Genomic DNA, 6783 nt, shown 5'->3' on the forward strand with positions numbered 1-6783 from the left:
GTTTGCGAACCTCAGGTCCTCTTTCTGTAAAATGGGTATAACACCTCCCAGGATGCTTGTGAGTAGAAAAATGATATTCTGTTTGTATTTGGAACACATGAGACCTTTAATAAAAGTGAATTCAGCATCCCCTCTATCCTTTTCATATTAAACAATGCCAGCTGGATCTAAAAAGCCAACATCTGTCAACATCTAGTGTCACAACAGAGTGCTTTGAAAGCTGCTGCTGTACTTCTGGATATCACCACCAAGTGCCTTGGAGTCTTGGAAGCTGTTGAAGATGCCCCCAGCACTTGGTATGGGGCCTCCTTCCCTTCCCTGTGGGAAGGTAGCTCAGAGGCAGCCCAGGCAGGGAGCGTTTAGATTCTGCAGTGTCCTTGTGGAGCCCGAGGTGACTCACACCATGACCTCCTCCTTGGCTCTCCCAAGAAAATTCATAAATATTCCAGAATCCCAGGGTGTGAGCCTGTTCTCCAAGGAGCGTAAGCACCCTGTCCTGCGACAAGTCAGGCTCTGGCATCAACCTGAGACTGGGTGGAGAAGGATTAAAGAAGGCATCTGCTCTGCCTGCAGATGGGTACGGGGGTTCTTTTAGGGGTGATGGGAATGTTTTGGAATTAGATGGTGCTGATGGTTGCACAGCATAGTGAATATACTGAAAACCACTGAATTGTATGCTTTAAAGTGGTGAATTTTATGTTATATGAATTATATCTCAATAAAAAATATATAGGAAGAAAGAAAATAAAGAAACAAAGAAATCAGTCAGTCAATCAATCAATCATCTGCCCTAGGTTAAGAGCAACAACTTCTCAGAATAAAACATCTCCTCCGTCTATATTCACAGCAAATGGGCCCAGGAGACCAGCAAACTCATGATATTACACTTACATCTCTATTGTGCGAATCTTGCATTCTGTTACTACAGGTCAAAGCCACCACTATGAAATCTGAGAAATCGGCCTGATATGTGGTCAGTTTTGCATCCTGATGTACCGTGGGGTCCCTTGAGCTTGATTTCACACGTGCAGTGGCAGATGTTGCTGATTGCCTACCCAATACCCGTTTCCTTGTTCTTCCTTACTAAACAGTACCCTTGATTTTATGTTAAGTGGCAATGTGCTCTGTCTGCTAAAAGACTACTTTCCCAGGGTTCCTTGCAGCCAAGGATAGTCAGTGAGAATCAAGCTGCTAGTCCATAGGTGGGGTTTCCAGGAAAGCTCTTTAAAAAGGCCTCTCTTTGCCCTCCTTCCTTCCTGAACAGAACACAAATGCAATGGCTGGAGCTCTAGCAGTTATCTTCGATCATGAGACAATTTTGAGGATAAAAGCCATGGACTAAAGATGATGGAGCATAAAGATAGAAGAATTCTGGGTCTCTGATGACTATGGTGTTGCCATGCCGATCATGGAGTTCGAACCTCCAACTTTGTTTAGGAGAAAAAACTCAACTATTTCAAATATCAGTCAGGGTTCAGTTAGCTGTTGCTGTGTAACAAGCCACACCAATTCAGAGGCTTAAGCAACAAACTGCTTATTTGGCTTGTGATACTGCAAATTGGCAGTTTTTGGTGGGGTCAGCAGGGCAGTTGTTCCTGTCTCAGTTTGGGTGTCTCATGAATCTGCAGTCAGCTGGTGGTGGCTTCAAGAGGTTGGCTGGCAGTTAGCTGGGGACACTGTGGTTCCCCTCTGTGTCTCCCTACCTTTATGTGTCTCTACTATCCCTTCTGGTCTGGCGTGGTCTCATAGCAAGACTGAAGTTCAAGCACAAGCAAGTACAAGCAAGCAAGCGAACAAACAGAAGAATGCAGAATCCCTGAGGCCTGACCTTGGAGCTGGCACTCCACTGCTTTTGCTGCATTTATTGGCTAAAGGCAGTCAGAATGCCAGCCCAGAGCCAGATTGGGCGGAGACTACAAAGTCACAGGACGGGGTGAGTGGGGAGGGGTAGACAGAGGCTGTTCACTGATACCGTTAATCTACCATGTTTTGTTTAATTAAGCCACTTCTTTGGATTTTCTCTCACGTGCACTGGAAAATCTTCTGAAACGATAAACCTTCCTTTGAGCACCTAGTCATTTCCAGGGTGTTGGATACCCAAGTTTTTTTTTCTTCCCTTGCAATTGAGGGAAAGAGAAAGCAAGCGTGAAAATCACTATACTTCGCTTTCCTTATTTACCAAATGAAAGTGTTGAACCCAACGACCCAGCAGTTCTCTTTGGGTTGAATGAGGCTGCATTTTGTGGTAGGCTGTCTTCTATCGCATGTGGAGGACAGGAGGGAACCCAGGGAAGGAGTTTATAACAACTGCCGTGTGGGGGTATAAGAACCTCGCCTCTCCAAAAAGCAAGAGAGGACTAGAAAAGGTGCAAATTGTGCGGTGCTCAAATTACGTAAAGGCTTTTTCCTCGGGGCTTTGCCCCTGTATCTGCTGCCTTATGTTCACGGGCCTCCCTCAGGCGTCAGAACTGGTCACCAGGCAGCATCTGCATTGTTCTTCTGGATGACAGTATACGTTTTATTAAAATCATTGTAGGGGAAAGGTCACACAGTCTTATTTCTAGTGACTCTGAGGCAATCAGTGCAAGTTCCCTTCTGCCCAGGCCAGCTTGCCATCGAGAGGCCCAAGCCAGGGTGGCTGCAAGAATTAGACCCCACTCAGTTCTGACAGGTAGGTTAGGAGGCAGACTTAGAGACTCTTAAAACAGCCACCAGAAATTTCAGTAGAGGGAGTACAAAGGGAAGAAGTCCTCCATAGCTGGGCTGCTGCTTTGGACATCGAACACCTGCCCCCACCCCCAGCCATTTCCCCCTCTCAACGTAGAAGAGACGCTCACCTCTAGGTATTTGGCTGCTCAAAATGTACTCACTAATTACGGCACCTACAGCCAATTGGTCTCCTTAGTAACCACACTAGCAGGGTCCCAGCAGGAAAAACGGCTTATTTTCAAAGAGGTCAAACCCTCTCCACATTTTGAAACACCTTAAATTGGATCACAAGTGGATATTTAAGATCGACGAAAGTTAAGTTTCTCCATAACTTTGGGCCTTTGGGTTATTGAGGGAAAGCTGAATTTTAGACAAAGAGGTAGGCAGATACAATTTCAGGACGAAGAGCCAATGATTGATTACCCTTGCACTTGTCAGCTTTCCTACCCACACATTCCAGCCAAGTGCTATGCCAGGTGGTGTGAGTGCAAGAGGGAGATGGACTCAGGTGTCCTTTCCCTCAAGAAGGAGCCTGGGGGACAAGACGTATGCTAATGAAGGGTGGCCAGGATAGCACATATAATCGTGGCTCAGGCAATTAGAGAATCAGAGAGCACATAATGTGCTCATTGAAAATCAAACTGCAAGAAAAGTTCCTATGAGCGATGGCATGATGTTTATCCTAGTTTTTAAATGAAAGTTAAGATGCTGAGGATCATATTGCAGGTTCTGAGAGGGCAGAAAGGTGGCAGCTGGGCTTTAATATGGGAAAAGATAAGGTTTCAGAGGTAGGCTAGTCTGCTAGGGACTGCCGTAGCAAAGTGCTACCGCCTGGGTGGCTTCAACAGCAGGCACCTGTTTTGTTCACAGTTCCAGAGGTTGGAAGTCTGAGACCAAGGATGTCGGCAGGGCTGGGTTCTCCTGAGGCCTCGCTCCTTGGCTTGTAGATGGCTGTCTGCTCCCTGTGTCCTCACATGGGTCTTCCCTCTGTGTGTGTCTGCGTCCTCATCTCCTCTTCTGATAAGGACACCAGTCAGATTGGATTAGGGCCCATCTCAATGCGCTCCTTTAGCCACAGTCACCTCTGGAAAGACCCTATCTCTAAATATAGTCTCATTCTGAGGTATTTGGGAGTTAGGACTTCAATATACAAAAATTGTTTTGTGGTGGTGGGGGGCATAATTCAGCCGATAGCCGCTGGAATATGATACTGTGTCCATCAGATAATGGGGATAAAACCCTAGAAAGGGAACGGAAGTTCACTGTGGGACACTGGGCTGCGGTGGGTTCCTTCCACCCTCGGGCTCCCAGACCCAGCATTGGTTTCCCCAGGCACCGAGCTGACAATGTATGTCCTTCTTTGCCACATCACAGTTTGCCTGCAACGTGCACGCAGTTCTCCTGGCTGTGTCTTAAGAGACCCATAACCAGTAGTATCCTGAAACTTGGAATGTGAGGAGCATATGTACTTAAGAAATGCCGTGCTCAGAATACGGAGACAGTCATTTCGGACACTTCAGATCATGGTACCCTGAGAAGTTTTGTAGGACGGTGTAGTGTTTCTCTGGGGTCAATAGCTGAATGCGGGGGACAGGGGTGGTGCCAATATCCTTATGTTCTATGAGTATAACTTCCCACAAATAAATGAGGGGACAAGCAAACCCCTCTTCAGCTTGTCCCCCTGTTAGATTAAGCTCCAGTTTCACGTGCAAGCTCATTTCCTTTCACAACTCCACCCCTTGGGAGGACTCTGAAGTCTCCTTCCAGCTCAAATCTCCCCCTTGGACTTCTGGTGCCATATTTCCAGTGTCTTCAGGGGGTCCTCACTCAGCTGTCGCCTCGATGCCCACAAGGACGTTGTCATATCCCCTTTAACGAACCCCAATCCAAATCTCCACTGTTGGTAATACTGTGTTGCCCCAAAAATAAGACAGGGTCTTATATTAATTTTTGCTCCAAAAGACGCATTAGGGCTTATGTGCAGAGGATGTCATCCTGAAAAATCATGCGAGGGCTGGTTTCCAGGTTAGGTCTTATCTTTGGGGAAACACGATAGCATTCTCACAGCCACTCAGTTCTATAACCTGAGTCATTTTGCTTCTCGCCTTTTCCCTATCTTTTATATTCAGGATGTTACCAAGTGTAATCATTTCATGTTGATTGTCAGTTGTCAGAGCTCCCAGCTCTCCCCCTACCTTTCTCTCCAATCTATCCTATATGCAGCAGTTCGCCTAATATTTTTTAATGGCATTTTCGTTTTGCCTCAATACCTTGCTCCAAAATTCTAATTTAAAGGCAAAGAATGATAGAGTTGGAAAGGACTGGGGGTGCACTACATAGCCCATTGGACTTACACTCTAAAGACCTGAGTCCCAGCTTAGCCCTTTCCCTGCCATGTGACTTTGGCCAAATAACTCCTGCTTCCAGAACCTTGCACTCTTATTATTATTATATTTAATGGTCATAGTAATACCTACCAACCTAGTGGTATGAAATTTATTCAGTTAATGTCAACAAAGGGGCTTTGAAAACTCTAAGATACCACACAGACACAAAATACAATGATTATCCGTCCAGATCACCTCAAGTACAACCTCCTTTTATAACGACTTACAAGTTGGCCTTGTCCTTTCCTGAACTCGCAGAGCACTTTTCTGGACAATTGCTTGTATTCAGATTTGCAGTTTGCATTACATAGTGTGCCCCCTGTTGCTGTCTGCTGGTTTTACATCTTGCCTGTCCAGGAGGATGGTAAACCACCTGAGGGAAGCAACGTATAATATATTCTATTCCTCTCCCAGGCACTCTAATGTCAACCAATCCCATGTGCACTGATTGATCACCAAAGATATGTTGATTTGCACAAGGCACATATTAATAGGCAATTACATTTCAATGAAATATAATAATAATCCTTGCACTCCAATCCTTGCAGTTCACAGTCTGGCTTGGAAGAACTAAAATGTATAAGGCAGTTTCCATGTTAGCAAAGGATGCATAAGCATTTAAAGGTGATGAATCCCCTCTGGGCAGGGATGCTAGGAAAGGATTGTTGGACAGGGAAGATTTGAGCTGGGTCTTGAAGGAGGGGGGAGGTCTGGATAGGTGGAGATGGGGGGATACAGGAATCAGTGAACAGGCTGGGTGAGTGGGAGCAGAAGCTCCACAGAAGTGAGCAGTAAGAGCAGGGGATGAGACCATAGGACCTCTGAGAGGTGGCCTGAATGATGTGTACTCTACCTTGGCAATCAGATGACATTGAAAGTTTTTGCACAGGGGGTGATAAGGCTCAAGGCAATCTTTTGGGAGCGTTAAGCTAGGGCTGACAATAAATACTTATTGACTGGAGAAAGCAGGAGATTGTGTAGGTGTTCATCTGTCTCTAGGTAGCTTGTTCTCTATGGGCGACTGCAGCCTTAAAATCCTGCCAGAAATAGACATTCAAATAGCCAAGCAACAGCACTGAAAGCTTTCTATTTTTCAGCAAATAGTGTCACAGGAAAATCTCCTAATCTCTTGACATTTCCTGTTTCCACATCAACTTGTGTCTCTCCTTTCCCACCATCATCAGAGAGGCCTGATAGCCAGACACAGGCTGAGCTGGTCTAGCAGAGAAGGGCCCCCTTTTCCTCCCTCTCCCCAAATAGTTGCTGACTTAAAGCTCGTAGAATGCCATTTCATGTAATTGTGTTGTTCACGCAAGATGACTATCTTCCCAAAGCTATTTTGTGGTTCAGGAAGAGGAAAATATGAAACGGATTTTTTTTTTTTTTGAGAAAGAAAATTGTTTTAGTTCCTTACAACATAAAATAATTGATCTCTAAGTCCAACTTTTCCGCATCAATTAAAACACATTTTCTAAGAACCTCGTGGCCTTCTTCCTCCCTCACACCCTCTCTTCACCCTGGGCCTCTGCCGGCCACACACATACACAGCTGGTACTTCCGGCTCTGTCTACCGTCATTACAATCAAAGAGCTTTTACCAAGCACCCACATGAGCTGGCACTGTTAGAATTACTTACAAAATGGATCTTGTAGAATCACGAGAGCACAGTGCCTAAAAAAACCCAAAA

Source organism: Rhinolophus sinicus, linkage group LG07 (genome assembly GCF_036562045.2).
Source record: "Rhinolophus sinicus isolate RSC01 linkage group LG07, ASM3656204v1, whole genome shotgun sequence".
Classification (NCBI taxonomy): Eukaryota; Metazoa; Chordata; class Mammalia; order Chiroptera; family Rhinolophidae; genus Rhinolophus; species Rhinolophus sinicus.